The 16,888-nt window shown below is 36.3% G+C and overlaps 1 protein-coding gene across 8 annotated transcripts in view; it reads left to right on the top strand.

The window, feature by feature from the left end:
• Nucleotides 1–16,888, top strand: part of LPIN3 (lipin 3) — an 83,841-nt gene that overhangs the window by 9,239 nt on the left and 57,714 nt on the right. The window contains exon 1 of one of the 8 annotated variants that reach the window (XM_070744744.1): nt 7,311–7,489. The exons of 1 other annotated variant lie outside the window; for it this stretch is intronic. The gene's annotated coding sequence lies outside the window, so the exon portion shown is untranslated. Of the gene's footprint in view, nt 1–7,310; nt 7,490–10,134; nt 10,405–16,888 lie in introns of those variants that run through there. 6 more of the 8 variants (XM_070744745.1, XM_070744741.1, XM_070744743.1 and 3 more) reach the window with 6 other exon arrangements.

Genomic DNA, 16,888 nt, shown 5'->3' with positions numbered 1-16,888 from the left:
CTTCTTTGTGGCAACCCCTGAGATATTGGAACACTGCTATCATGTCTCCCTTAGTCCTTCTTTTCATTAAACTAGACATACCCAGTTCCTGCAAATTTTCTTCGTATGTTTTAGCCTCCAGTACCCTAATCATCTTTGTTGCTTTTCTCTGCACTCTTTCTACAGTCTCAACATCCTTTTTACATCGTGGAGACCAAAACAAAGCATTTACACGAAGACTCCTGAATTGGGGGTTAAAGACGAAAGAGGTCCATCCATTTATTAGGTTGCCCTGATTTTTTTTTAAAAAACCCACTTGTATTTTTTCTTTTTAAATTTTCATTTGTTTATCATTTTATTTGTAGCTTTTAATAAACTTGCTATAAAAATGTTGATCATCAAAGATAATCTAAGTGAAGTATTTGTTGGTGAAATAAAGGACGAAAATCAAGATCAACCTCCAGCATTGAAATGACACTAAAATAGCAGCTGTGCCTGCTTGCCTGCCTTCCTGCCTGCTAATATAGTAGTTCTGGAGTAAAAGTCAAAATGTACTTCTTTCATATGTTTGTGTGTGCATGTACACATGTAAGAGATGGATATTTATATTCTACATGTGTGCTTGTTTACCATCTGCATGTGTAAAATTTATGAACATGTTATATTTACTATACATATGAGGATCCTTTACTCCTTCTGTATAAGATCTCTATTCTCATAAGGAGTTATCTGAAGTCTTTTTATTATATATTATGAAGATTCTTCCCCCACTGTGGGTCTTTATCCCTTTCTTTTGTAAGCAGCTGTATAAGTATTAGCTATATTAGTACCCAGCTGAATAGCCTTTCCTTAAAAAGAAAACAACCTATAATTTTAAATCGTATTTATTAATGTATTTATTAACTGGGAGCTTTACAGATATATACAACTATAATTATCATGTTGATAGTGGGAGTGGAGAAATTATATTCTGATATATAGGATAGCATGCAGTGGAACTATATTGGGCAGATGTACATGTGAAAAGGAGACTTGGTGGAGCACAACCTAACAGTGTGATGGAGCTAGAAAGAAAGAAAGAAAGAAAGAAAGAAAGAAAGAAAGAAAGAAAGAAAGAAAGAAAGAGCAATTCTATTCTGTAACAACAAAAATACACTTATGAACTCTCCGTGTTCCTGTCTGTTCTCTGTGAGTCATACCTAGCATACTGCATCTAGTTCTGAGTGTTGTGTTTTAGAAAATGCATTGGGAAAATGGAGCATGTCCAAGATGATGAGACTGGGGGGAAAAGCTTGTGAGAAACACTTGGAGGCTCTGGGTGTGATTAGCTCAGAGAATAGTAAACTATGCTGCAGTATTTGAAGAGTATTGGGTAGATGACATATTCAGAATTATTCCAAAAAAAGATTACAGGAAAGAATATGTTTAGGTGGCAAGAATGTCAATTGTTATTAAATATCAGGACAGTATTTACAGCCCCTACTTGACAAAATCGTACACTGGGACTGTAATAAACAATTATCATATTTTCTGCAGGGTACAAATATATATGTAGTTCCTAGAACCGCTAAGTTTATAGTCAGGGCTGTTCAGATGAGAATACGTTTTATAGAACATATTTGGGTGGCATGCAAAGGAGATGAACTCACTTAAGAATATTTTAGATCAGTATCTTAGATTTGTTAAATATAATCCTTTGCACGAGTTATATTCTCATGTTTTACTACTCAATTTTAGCATATTATACTGCATTTTAACATTATTTATTCAAACTCCCTCTATTTTAGCCATTTTTTTTGTATTTTAACCAGTCACAGTTTTATGACGACCAATGTGGTCCTTTTTCTCGCTTTGATATGGTCGATTGACTAATCAAATAAAGTTGATATTGTATTGTATTGTTTGAATTTGGAACAGTCTTCTGAACAATGAAACAATAATTGTTCATTATGCTGAAAGAGGAATGGCCTTGAAAGAAAGGAGAAAGAGAGGCTGCCAAGACAACTGACCAATAAAAGAGGACTGGATTCAGAGTAGAAATGTAACCTGAGGAAATACTTCAGGTCCTCCCTAGTCCCAACAAGGGATTTCGAGTTTCAACTGAGTTTATGTACTAATGAATATCTGAAACCTTCTATTAACAAGATGTCTCTCTTCCCTAAAAATGATGTAATCTGGTCCAAGAGAGCATTAGGAAGATTATTTGCCTGGCATGGTGATCTAATAGGAAACCCCCACAGTAATAATGTATTATTTCATCTTCCATATATTCTTTTTCAAATATTTTTAACTGATCTTTTGAGCTTACATTTCAGGATCTCAATATATATGTGCATTTTGTTCACATATTTCTTTTAAAATGTCACTTTTTTCTCCTTATGTCTGATTTATTCCTTTTCAATGCATTATTGTTTCAAGATTCACACTCCACCCTTGAATTTCATCCCACCAGGTTTCAGTAATATCTACTAAATCATATTGGCCTTCATGTTTTAAGACTTCTAGTTCTTCCTGTTGTTCCCCATAATCTTTGATTTATATATAATTGCTGAAATCGCTGGGTCATGCAATTTGACCTGTTTCTGATGGCAATTACATGGTAATTGTTGGGTCACTCTTCCTCATCCTTCCCAGTACAATATTTGATGTTCCATCAAAGAAGTTGTCTTCTTTCTTCCCTACCATATTTAGTTGAAAGCTCAACAGATCAGATTCACAAGGTGCCTTCCAAACATATTCTTATATTATTGCTAGTTCTTGTAAGTCACAGTCCACCTCTGCCCAGGAGTCCTTCACTGTGAAAATGCATCCATTATCAAACAATTCAAATAATTCTTGTATCATCTACATAGTTACTCCTTTCCCATTTTCTTTTTTCTCTTCCTGGGTAATGTTCTTTGACAGGAAGGAGGGAATAAAGCAATAACTGGGTCTTCTAGTTATTCTAGTTAGTCTTCTACTAACTGGGCCTCTTCACCCTCCTATTCTGAGATTCATAACTGAAATGTCTTCAAATCTCTATCTAGCTGTATCATTTGTTCTCAAGTAAAAGTGATATTTGTCAGCAGGTTTAAATCGTGCTTTCTACAAATTCATAAATAACAAATTCAATGACTTGAGACCACTCCCCCACTAAAAGGACCCAACAACAAAGAATGCTATGATGAAACAGTCAAAGCTAACCTCTTCAACACATTCTTTGGCTCAGTCTGGTTCATGGTTCATGCCCCAAATTCCTTCAAATACAACAATTTAACACATATAAACTTCACTGAAGACAACATTGAAAAAGCACTGTGGCCTAAAACCTTCCCTGTCAATCGGATCTGATGGACTATGTGCATACTTTTTTAAAAAAGCTCTCCACAGGACCAGTTCCCTACCAAACCTATTGTCACTAGCCATGTCATTCCCATCTTCAAAAAGGGAGATCCCAGTCTAGTAGAAAACTACAGACTAATCTCTGTTTTGCTGTGTCACATGTGAAGTCATGGAATCAATCATAAACCAATCCATTATCCTCCACCTAGAAACTAGCAGCCTACTTTCAAAGAAGCAATTCAGCTTCAGAAAAAAAAAATTATCCTGCAATCTACAACTACTACACTACAAAAACATATGGACCTCAAAACTTGATCAGGGCAAAACAATAGATGCAATTTATATAGACTTCTGAAAAGCCTTCGACTCAATGGTTCATGATAAACTACTTCTGAAACTGAAATCCTATGACATCTCCGGACCCCTACATGACTGGACAACTGTGTTCCTGTCAACAGACAACAAGTTGTCAAAGTAGGAAGCGCCATATCTAATCCCGTTCCTGTTAACAGTGGTGTACCCCAAGGCAGCATACTGGGACCAACATTCTTTATATAAATGAATGCCATAGGTTCACCATCAAGAGTAGAGGCAGTCTGCCTACTGATTGCTCTTTCAGTCTCTCTTCTTGGAAATTTCCAATCATCACAACTTATTGCATCTTGCTCTTTGAACTAGATGTAGGAATCCTTCCCTTCTCTTAATCTCTTAGCCTTGTGCATCAGCTCTTTAACCAGAGATGCAGAGATCTTTCCTGATGAGCTAGGAAGTGGGCACTTTTTGCCTTAGTTCCTTCATTTTCTCTTTCTTAGGCAGTCAGCTTACACTTGAAACATGTGTAGTCTGGTATACTCAAGGAGAAAAACAAACATGGCACATCTCCTGAAAGTCAAGAGATCAATTCCCTCTATCATAATAGAGGGAAATTATCCTTTGATGAACAAACAATGGCCTCCCCAGCAAAGACTTGTTTGTTTTTCCTGTTTGTCCATTTTCTGAGAAACAAGTTCATGTCTCTTGAAGCTGATTCAACTAGGTCAGCAATCTCACACAATGGGTAATCAGCAACTCTCAAGAAGTAACCAGCAACAGTCAGTCAGCATTTTTTTTATCCCCTTTCCTTTTCCTTCTTTCTCTTATGCATCGTCCCTGTCCTTAGTTGAACTCCCTGTGAAATTCCTGTTCACTCTAGTTTTTAATGTTGGAAGCGGAACTGCATGATTACTTTGTGTCTCTCCCTCCATAAAAATATTAGCATTTAAAGTTACGGTTCACATGATGTTCAGTTTTTTGTGTTTATACAGAAAAGTTGGTAAAAGTTGGTAAAATATATATTGTTTTGTAATAATCTCCCATTGTTATGATTAATGAGGTGTACCATGTATCATCAAGGTTATTAAGTTTTAGTATTCATGCTTTTCCTATAGATTGCAAATAGGATCTTTAGTTTAATGTTCAAAGTTTGCATCTTTCATCTCAGTTTTTCTTGTTGATAAATGGTATTAAATATTTAATGGGTCCTTGGTGGTCTCTGAACTTTTTTTTTGCAGATATTTCCTTATTCAAACTAACTAGCAACCTATTTTGGGTAATTAAACTTCTTCAAGAAAACAATCCAACTTTCTCACAAGGAGGTTGTAGTGAAAAAAAATGTTGGAGGTTATAGTACTTAGCTAGCTTAAATTTCTGGAAGAAAGGTGGAATATAAATCTAACAAATGATAAATCATCTTTCTCTAATCTGTCTTGATGGTTTTGAATTATGGGAATTCAAGTTCAGACTTGAGGAAGGGTAGTGCAATATCCCTTGTTTGTTTTGACCTTTCTACTTGGAAGAAAAACAGGCAGAGTCAGAAGAAAATGTGAGGTTAATCCAGATGATTACACATCAAGACACACCTCATAAGTCACTTTAAATCCATCACCATCAAATGTGGTATTGTACTTGTTCAGAAACAAGGAGTGGATGTATGGAATGAGTTATTTTATGCCTTGTTTTGTGACATTGTAGTTGACTCTTCTAGTATTTCACTTTGAATGTTCCCTTCAAGATACCAGTAATAGGCATCTATTCCATGGTCATCCAATTCCAATCCTTTATTTATACATATGCATTTAATTTTGGGGATGTGCAAATAGGGGAGATTTAGGGGACCGCCTTCTGCCGCACGAATCCCAGCGACCAGTTAGGTCCCACAGAGTTGGCCTTCTCCGGGTCCCGTCAACTAAACAATGTCGTTTGGCGGGACCCAGGGGAAGAGCCTTCTCTGTGGCGGCCCCGACCCTTTGGAACCAACTCCCCCCAGATATCAGAGTTGCCCCCACCCTCTTAGCCTTTCGTAAGCTCCTTAAAACCCACCTCTGTCATCAGGCATGGGGGAATTGACATTTTCCCTCCCCCTAGGTTTATAAAATTTATGCATGGTATGCTAGTATGTATGATTGGTTTCTAAACTGGGTTTTTTTAAAATTAACTTAAATATTAGATTTGTTTACATTGTATTGCTTATGCTGTGAGCTGCCCTGAGTCTGCGGAGAGGGGCGGCATACAAATCTGATTAATAAATAAATAATAAATAAATAAAACAGGCACTTGAAAATTAAAAACAGACATGCCAATTAACATTAGAGAAGGCCTCCGTGTTTTGAGGGCAATGTACCAGAGATGACATGTAGTGATGACTCAGACACCCTCCCATCCTCATATTATATTTAAGAACAACTGGAATAAATTTAAGGGAGTCAAAACATGGGGAAACATTGAATTCTGAAAATATTCATAAGCGGAAAATCATTAATATGTATTTTGAAATCTTATCACAATGAAATATTAACTGGGATTGGCTACAATTGCTATTTGAAAGAACAAAGTCCATGGTGAGCTTTGTGAGAGTATTTGTGTTTAAATAGAAATTCATCATTGATTACATTTAGATGTGACAACCTACAATCCTATGCTCCTTTCCTTGAGAATAAATAGAACTGAACTGAACTTGGACCTCTGAGCAATATTGTAATAAATGAGGAATGGTATAGAAAAATATTTACTTTTACCTAATTTTACACTTGAATTGTAATATTCATTTGACATTCTCCTTTAACTAGTGGTACAGGGATATCCTTGTGAGGGAGAAATTTGAAAATTAATTCAGTGTATAAATAAGTTTTTGGGGAATGAGTTACAGTCCTCATATAAGTAGCACCATTACTCAAAAAGCTATAAAAAGTCTACATTTTATCTATTGCCCTTCAAATGCAGTGTGGCTTGTAAAACATAGCTTGCAGTTTAGACTTAGTTAATCTCATTTTATTCAATAAACCATGGTTAAGCTGTTAAAATATTAACTTGTTCTATGAATACACTCTTAATATTTTTCTGTTTGATTTATAAGGTGGTAAAGATCCAGCCAATATGCAAAAATAGGATCAATAAGTTCACACAAATGCTAAGTCACAAAAAGAACCCATATTATGGCATAGCATGAAATCACTCTATGTCTGTCTGCAGCATATTTGTTTTATATTGAATTCATTTATCTTAGCATGGAGATAGAGAACCAGGGAAAAATGGGATTAACAAATGGAGCCAAGGAATTAAATACAGATGAGTGATTGCCATCTTGTGGTGAAATCCTTTCTCTTTGGGGGCTAAATATTTAGCAGCAACAGCAGTTGCTTTTTGCTGCTGCAACTTAAATCTCTAAAGGGAAATGATTGTTGTTGAGAAAGGTATAGTTTTATTAGAAGTCAAAAGCATTGCAGCAATTGAGAATCGCTCACCAAAATCCCTAAATTCAACTTTTCTCTCTCAGTTGCTTCCCATCTCTGCCCTCCACCCACCAGATTCAAGCAAGAATGGTTTTGAGAATGGTAGGGCATAGGTTGGTATGCAGCTGAGTTTTTCTTCCACTCTCCCAGAGTGACCTTGATACAGCAAGCAGTGACTGGGAGGGGAGGGGTAATCACAGCAGTTTCTCTTGCTTTTCCCAAGCAGCAGTCACTTTCGTTTTCCCCCAAGCAGCCCCCACTTCCATCCACCCTCCTTATAGTTCATGGCAGGCAGTCACTGCATGGTAGAACTTTATAAAGTCTCCAGACCCCAGCAAGATACATCGGTAGTCTAGCTGTACGCGGCAAGAAAATCAGTGGGAAGAAACAGAATTTTCAGCATATAAAGGCACAAAATACAAGTGAGTAATGGATAAGAAGTAATCTAATTAGGAAAGAGCAATAAAATGTCCAGATATGCTTTTTTTCTTTATAGTAATGTTTCTCAACTTCAGCAGCTTTAAGTTGCCGGAACGTAAACTGCTCCAAATTCGACTGTGGAAAATATGACTTCAGCAACTGAGTTGCTAATGCATGGAACTCACTATCGGACACTATTGTTAAACCCTAAACCTTTAGCCTTAGACTATCCACTGTGGACCTCACCCGATTCCTAAAAGGTCAGTAAGGTGCATGCAAAGTGCACCAGCATGTCTACCATCCCCTGTTCTAAGTTTCTCTCTTATTAGTACCAATATCATGTATATAAACAGTGTTATTTCTTTGTATGCTACCAATACCTACTTGACAAATAGAATAAATAAATAAATAATAAAATAAATTAAAAATGTCAATTCCCAGAATGCAATGCTGGCTGGAGAATTCTGGGAGTTGACGTTCCCACCTCTTTAAGTTGCCAGGGTTGAAAAACACTTTTATAGCTTGCAAATCCTTCTAGCTGCAGAGCCATGTGAATAAAAATGTTTAAAGGAGAGAGGCATTTCACTGAGTAAACCATGCTTGCTTTTGAATAAGCATGACCAAAATGAGTGTGTAATCTTTTAAAGGCCTTTACGGGTACCTTATTTTCAGAATGTATTATTTGTTCTGCTTCATAGGAGATAGTCAAAGAAGACAAGATGGCAGGTATGATGAAGCTCTGTCCTCTGTATATGATGTGGTACATACAGAGGTAGCAAAAGCAGGTGCGCTCGTGTTTCGGCATGCGCGGAAGCAAAAAAACCTCACCAAACATGGGCGCACCTGTGACTCTGTGCACAATTTTGCTACCTCTACAGGTGCAGAAGCCAAATCGCGCTGGCAGCACAAGCATTTATGAGTCACGGCAGTGAGTGCAATTTAGCGTTCCAGCTTGTAGCCCACCGCTGAGTACATAGTATATTGGAAAAAAATTGCTATATGGTATGTTATATGGTGGGAAACTTGCCCAAATAATACTGACCCTATTCTGGCTTAGGAATTCTGGAAGTTGAAGAATTAAAAGTTGCCAAGTTTGGAGACTCCTAAAATAATATCATTGAAGTATATATGAAATAATTTTGTTAATGAAAAAAAGCATGTACTAATTTATATACTTGAGACAAATTATAATCTGGTGTATAATTAATATCATATAAATGTAGCAACTTTAAGGCTAATATAATGCTAATATCTATATTCTATTATTAATTTAATGTTCTTTGATTTTCTTCTGTACTTACTATTGTGTTTTCTTTTTTTAAAGAGGAAAATTAATAAAAAAAAATTAAAAAAATAAAATAATATGAAAAATGTGCACCTGCAGATAAACCAACCCACATTTTGGCCAGCTTTTCAGCAGATGAGCTGATCCACAAGCAGGGGTAGGTTCTAACTTTTTTTCTTGCCAGTTCGCTCCCGCCCAAACCATGTGGGTGTGTCTTGTGGTTCACAGAGCTGAAAATATTTGGAACAAAAGCCCAAAACAAGACAGCGACCATATACACAGTGCTTCTGTGTATGCTTAGAAGAAAATAATAATTATTATTTTTTTAAAGAAGATGGTGGTGCCCACAGACTGTCACAGACTGAACCAGGTCTGTGATGTCATCATGTGGGTCTCTACCCCTGTCCACAAATGTATACAGGAAACGTGGTACTTTAAAACGTTTATATTCATGGATAGGCCCATTTGCAGATAAATCAAACCCAGTGAAGGGCTACCCAAATTTTTGCTACCACACTGTGGGTGTGGCTTATGCAGGACGCCCTGCATTTTCTTTCAACATCTTTCAGTGGGAGTTTGAAATCCAGATGCCTTAAAATTCTTAAGGTTGAGATACCCTTATCTAGACTAAACAGATGTGGTGAAGGCCATATCCCAATACCATCCCAGCCATTTCGACTTTGAAGCCAAGGTTTCTGGCATCAGCACAATGCTTTTTACAGCTGTAAAAGTTCCAAAGATAAAAACTCTAACTTTCATTTTTAATACTACACAAACATTATTCTTTCATTTCCCTACATGCAAATGTGTCATATATAACACGATCCCCCCCAAAAAAATACCTCAATACTGTGTCAACAATCCTGTCCTGTTTAGAAGGAAGCTAGTCCCACTGAACTCAAGTGATATTTGTTTTTAAAAGTAAATCTGAATAAACTGCACATTGTTTTTTGCTAAAAGCAATTTTCAAGGCCATTTAATGGCTGAAAGCCTATTTTCTATCATTGGTGAGAATTTTAAGTTACCTGTATTTACTTTTTATTTAGAAAAATCCAGTTTCTTTAAACTGCATTACTAAATCCATTACCAATCAATAGTCATCAATAGTCCTACCAGTTCAGGCCTGATCATTAACTTATTTGTTTGTTTGTTTGTTTGTTTTGTCAAGTATATATTGGTGGTATACAAAGATATAATAATAATAATAATAATAATAATAATAATAATAATAATAATAATAATTTGTTAGATTTATATACATGATACTACTAAAAGAGAAACATCAGGATAGGGGATGAAAAGCACTCTGGTGCACTTATGCATGTCCCTTATGCATGAAAAGAGCAGAACAAAGTAAATTAAAGGGACAACAAGCTGAAATGTATGCAGTCAGATAGGTTTATGATGAAAGAAAGCCTGAGTAGGTTCTGACTATACAAGAAGCTCTGATTGCAACACACTAATGATGCTTGTCGTATAGACTCCTCCCACCTGCTCAGGTATGAAGAAAACAGGAAGCATCGGGCTGAAGTGGGTGGAGCAGTATCTGCACTTAGTTACCTGTTGAATTCAATCTCATGTTTCTTTCAAAGTCCACAAATTGGTGAGGTTGGGTTAGCTTCTTCAGGTAAGGTGAGCTGAATGGCAAATACTGGGAGTGAGTTAAAATGTAATCATTTTAATACCTGTATCATTTGGTTACAATTGGGGAGTGTTATTGCCTTTTAAAAATTTTTACATTGCTAGTGATTGCTTTGGAAACAGGAACCTTTTAGTGAGAGAAAACATTTCACTGTGTTGTCTAAATTGTGTTGTAAAAATAGTGCAGCTTGTGCATTCTTTCATTTGTCTGTATTCAATATATGCGAGCAAGTGCTACCTTGTTAGCCTTCTCTTACAAAATTTATGGTAAGATACAATTCAATGAGGTATTAATTAATTACTGAAGACAGAATGCTGTATAAGAAAAAGAGGTAACTAATGAACTTCCCTATAATTCAATTACTACTTATTTGTATATATCAAGCTGGTAAAACCTGAGTCTCTCCAGGTGTCCTAATGAGTTTGTTTTAATGTATTAAAAGGGGAAATTATTAAATACACGTAGAAGGGCTCTAATAAACTTAATGTAATGACATGCTGTTTCAATCTAGATGAAATCAATTTTAATTGGCAGCTTACACCCAAACAAAATTTTTCCACATGGTTTGGGGTTTTTTTCTTGCCTGTCTCTCTTCCTTGTGCTACTTTTAAATCATGTATACTGTAATTCCTGGCCTGACAAAGCTTACATCCCTCTGTTCACCATGCATGACAAGAAGCAACAGCTGGCTGCTCTTCTTTCTTTCACTATACAGTCTACAAATTAGTCACTAACCCAAAGATTTGGGATCTTGGCCCCCTATTTTTCAACCACCACCCATGGTGGTGAGGAGGAAGGGAGATGGTAAGATTATAGCTATGTTGTTTCTCCTGACAGGATAGGTTTTAATAAAATAACAGACTCTGTCCTTTCACTGTCTCCTACTAATCTTCTCTTTGTTTTTTTAAAATATATTTTTCTGCCCTAGTATATATGTAATTATTACAGAAATTTAAATGGTACCCCATGAAATGGATTTGTGGCTCTTACCCCTTTCCTAGTTATTCATCATGGACACAGGTTTTTTGGGGGAAACTCAGTTGAGCTTTGATATTTAAAACTTGCTGAATTGTTTTGTTCAGGTTCTTTCCTGCCTAGTCTCTCTTTTGTCTTCTTGTGGGTTATCTTTCCCTATAAATTATTAATGTCAGTTTCAGCTTAGTTATTATCTTTCTCTTTCCAGCTGCTCCCACTTTTCAATCATAAATGATTGGAAAAGATGGGAAAGTCGATTAGTAGTAGGGGAGAAATAGAAGATTGACGGCAGAAAAAGACCTCATGGTCCATCTAGTCTGCCGTTATACCATTTCCTATATTTTATCTTAGGATGGATATGTGTTTATCCCGGGCATGTTTAGATTCAGTTACTGTGGATTTACCAACCATGCCTGCTGGAAGTTTGTTCCAAGCATCTATTATTCTTTCATTAAAATAATATTTTCTCACTTCCCCCAGTTAAACTCAGAGTGTGCCCCCTTGTTCTTGTCTCCCCTTAATGCTTAGATTTGATAAATACATCCATCTTCCCCTTATCCCTATTTACATATGGCCTCCAACATTCAGTATGATATGTATCTTATCCATCATCCAAAAAGGTTTTCCCAATGATAAGCAATAGCTTTTCATGGGTGAAGAAAGGCAAGCTGTATCCTCATTGATGTTGTTTGAAAAAAGCCCGTGAATGCAAGTGATGGAAACATATATGCTCTGTATCTCACAAATAATAATAATAATAATAATAATAATAATAATAATAATAATAATAATAACAACAACAATAATACTAAATTTATTTTATTCATTAAGCATGAAACTCAGTCAACTGGACATTTTAAAATACATCACAAATATCACTTGTTAGTACTCTGTCCAAATGGTTGGGTTGGTAATGTATAAACAAGCCAACAATGTATGGTTGTATGGATTGATGTAATATAGCTTTAAAATGTATGCTATGTTCTGATTGGCTGTAGTATTGCAAGTTGCCATAAGAGGGAGCCAGAGATTATGGTTTATTCTCTGTTGTTTCATTCTGTTTTAACTTGCTAGTAATCTGTGTGTTATGCTCTGATATTCTGATGTGTTTGTAAACTGTATTATCTTTGTTGAATGTATATGACAAAGACAAGCTGTTAAAAAGATTATTGTACTTCTAGAGATTGACTGATCGGAATGTGTATGACTTGGACTGTTTATTTGGACTTTCCTGTTTCTTAAAGTAAACACTATCTATGTATCTGTGTGTGACTGGATAATGACTCATATCTACTGCATATCTACTGCAATACCCCATTTCTATGTGCATGTCTTTCATAACTCAACGGTTACTCTGCACACACCTCAACATCACTGACTGGTGCTAATGGTTGCTAAGGATTGCTGCCAGTGTCCTAGGTATCAACCAAGTATCTTCTTAAAATGTACAATGTTGCAAGTAGCACAGGTTTTTTTGCAGTTCCGCTGGTGTTATTGCAGAAAACTACAATTTCTTGATGTGTTTTGTGAAAGTTTTGGACATGGTACCAAGTGCTGCAGTGACAATGGGTATCACTGTTACATGTTTCATCCATAGCCATGTAGTTTCAATGGCCAGGTCACAATATTTCATTTTCCCCCCAGTTCTTTTTCATCAACTCTGGCATCTCCTGGTACAGTGATATCAATAAAGTGTACTCTTTGGCCATCAACAACCTTGATATCTGGTGTGTTGTGTAACAAATGATGATCTGTCTGTATTCGAAAGTCCCCCAAGATAATCACTGTCTCATTTTCAGTATCTATATTTGTCTCATTTTCATCATCGTCATCATCATCATTATTATTATTATATTAAAAAAAATACACAGCAAATGAGATTTATATGCTGGATTTTGTATCACAATATCACAAGTCGAGCATTTCCCAAGCATGTATTTTTATTTATTATTATTTATTAAATTTGCATGCCACCCCGAGTCTGCAGAGAGGGGCGGCATACAAATCTAATAAATAATAATAATAATAATGTAGGACTTTGTGATGTATTTTCGTATGACGTGTACAGATCTAAGTACGATGGCCTTTTGCAACTGACAGATTGTGATTTTGTCATTGTTTATTGTCAATATTTGTTGTTATTGTTATTGTTATTATTATTATTATTATTATTTCTTTTATTCATTAAATATGAAACTCAGTCACCTGAACATTTAAAAATGTGTCACAAATACCATTTACTGGTGCTAATAGTAGCTGCCCGCATCCTAGGTATTAACCAAGTATAGTATAAATCCAATAAATCTAATCTAATCTAATCTTTTAAAAATATATGATGTTCTGAGTAGTGCAGTTTTTTGCAGTTTATTTATTTTATTTATTTATTCTGTCAAGTGTGTGTAAGATTACAAACAAAGTATAAACATTAATATGAATACATGGAAACTTTAGGACGGGGATGGTAGGCACGCTGGTGAGCTTATGCATGTCCCTTACAGACCTCTTAGGAATGGGGTGAGGTCAATGGTAGACAGTTTAAGGTTAAAGTTATGGGGGTTTGGGGAAGAAACTACAGAGTTAGTTGTATTCCAGGTATTGACCACTGGTATTACTGATGGGATATAGGAAGCTGCAGTTTCTTGATGTGCTTTGTGAAATTCTTGGACATGGTACCAAGTGCCCTGATGATAATGGGTATCACTGTTACATGTTTCATCCATAGCCATGTAGTTTCAATGGCCAGGTCACGATATTTCATCATTTTTTCCAGTTTTTTTCTTTGACTCTGGCATCTCCTGGTACTCATTATCATTATCTCTTTTATTCAATAAACATGAAACTCAGTCAAATGAACATTTTAAAAAGTGTCACAGATACCACTGTGGTGCTAATGGTTGATATGGGATGCTGCCAGCATCCTAGGTATCAACCTATTTTTTAAAAAAAATATTATTATTATTATTATTATTATTATTATTATTATTATTATTATTATCTGTTTTGTGAAAATAATAATAATAATAATAATAGACCAATGTAACAAACAATAATATACAGCAAATAAAATTTATATGCCAGATTTCGTATCACAATACGAAATGTCGAACACTTCCCAAGCGTCTAGGACTGTGCAATGTATTTTTAAATGATGCACCCAGATCCAAGTATGGTGGCCTTTTGCAACTGACAGGTTGCTTACATTTTGTCAATGTTTGTTTTCAAGTGCTGGCTGAAGTCTTTTGGCATAATACCCCATGTGCTGATTACAATTGCGACCACTTGTACTGGTTTACAGTGATCCCTCGCCACGGCTCAGCTTCCACGGCTTCAGTACATCGCTGGTTGCTGAAAGAGCCGGAAGTGAGCATGGGTGTTGGCTGCTGCTGCTGCTGCTGCTGCTGCTGCTATGGCTGTCCTAGCATGGAGAGCCAAAGAGGTGGGGATTCCAAAAGTGAAGAAGGGGGTTTGCCAATAACTTTTTTTGTCCGTGGTGGGAAATGGCTGCAGGAGCTGCTGCGGCAGGTGCCTTGGGATGGAAGCACGTAGGTGATGAAGATGCAGTGAGCCAACGGGGATATCTTCCTCCCTCCTGCCACCACCAGGCTTTTCCTCATCTCGCTTGGCCAGGTTTCTACAAATATGGGATGAACTAAGGAGGGGGAGGAAGGAGAGCCAGATGGAGCTCCAGAAGCACCGTGGCCTGGAGAAGCAGCCAGGCAAGGAGTTGGGAGCATCCGTGGCCGGGAGGCAAAAAAAAGGCCCAGCTAGGCGGGCAAAACAAAGCTTGGACTTGGCATTGACCTCGATGGAGCTGACGAGCATAGAGGAGAGAGGTTGCAGGTATTCCGGGTGCAGGAGGTGACCGCTGTGAGAATGTGCGGGGGATTAAAAGTGGAAATCCTACTTCATGGACTTTTGTTCATCGCGGTTGGGCCTGGAACAGAACACCCGCGATAAATGAGGAATCACTGTACGCCAGAGTCATTGTAGTTTGATTTTAAGATCCTGATATTGGCTAAGTTTTTCTTGTTGTTTTTCATTAATTTGGCTGTCACCTTGTATGGTGACATCAATGAGCCACACTTTTTTCTTTTCCACATTCATGAGGTCCAGTATGTTGTGCTTCCAAACTCTGTCAGTTTGAATTCAAAACTCCCAAAGTATTTTGGTATGTTTGTTTTCAACTACTTTCTCAGGTTTATGATCCCACCAGTTCTTTACCACTGGTAAGTGGTAGTTGTGGCACAGGTTCCAATGAAGCATCTGGGCCACATAGTTGTGCCTCTGTTTGTGGTCCATGGTATTATTATTGATATTGATATAGTCTAAAAAGCATATTGTTTAAAAAATTTCCTATCTGGGAAATAAGTTGCTTGTTAATGAAGATGTAATAATTTTGGTAAGGAAATATCTTTAAAGAACTATCATTACTGAATACACGAGGAATTCATACTGAAATATTTCTGCAAGTGTATGCTTTGTTGAAGGGGGGCATTCCAACAGGCTGCTTTAATCTTTAAAAAAGAGAGGGAAGGGAGGGAGGGGGAGAGAGAGAGAGAGAGAACTTAGCCTTCTAGAAAACCTTTCTCCTTTCAAATGTAAATACGTTCATCTAGTTTTTGCAGTTCAAATATTGGACTTCTTTTGAAACTTTCACAGTTGAACTCTGATAAATGGGAAGGATTCTAAAGTCCAGTTAAGATTCATATCTCTGAAATGGATAATTTATTAATATGATATGATCTCATAGTTTGGCCAAAGTGGAAACCTATTTGATCCAAGAGCTTGATAGGGGAAGAATTACTATGCTACCAAGACATATGTTTATAAAATAATTTAAGATAGCTTTGTCTACTCAATCCAGTGGAATCTGTTGTTGTCACCTCCATTCACCTCCTATTCAGTACAGCAACAAAAGCTAAACTTTTCATTTCATTTATATATTCTTTTCATCCTTTACTTTTCAATTAATCTTTTTTGAGAGTGATCTACTCTTTTTAACATTTAATGATGTATCCTGAAATCAGATCATCTTAATTTTTTTCAGGTCTGGCAATATCTATTAGATATCTGCATTATTACTTTTCTACAACAGTAGAAAACTTTCAGAGCTGTAGTGATGCAAGTGACCATAAGAGGGAGCTAGAGATCATGGCTTATTCTCTCTGTTGTTTCATCCTATTTTATTTATTTATTTACTTATTTACTCACTTATTTATTTATTTAGTTAGTTAGTTAGTTAGTTAGTTAGTTAGTTAGTCCAATACAGAATACATACTGAAGAGAATAAACATATAGTAATATATATCAAGGAAAGGATAGAATAAAAGATGTAAGAATAAAATGCATCAATAAAGAATTGAGAAGAAGATATATAAAAGGAAGAAAAAAATATATGAGATATAGGAGAGACAATTGGACAGGGGGTGGAAGACACTGTAGTGCACTTATGCACGCCCCTTACTGACCTCTTAGGAACCTGGAGAGGTCAATTGTGTA

Source organism: Erythrolamprus reginae, chromosome 3 (assembly GCF_031021105.1).
Source record: "Erythrolamprus reginae isolate rEryReg1 chromosome 3, rEryReg1.hap1, whole genome shotgun sequence".
NCBI classification, from domain to species: domain Eukaryota; kingdom Metazoa; phylum Chordata; class Lepidosauria; order Squamata; family Dipsadidae; genus Erythrolamprus; species Erythrolamprus reginae.
Note: the sequence above shows the minus strand (reverse complement) of the source record. Positions and strands in the feature narration are given on the sequence as shown.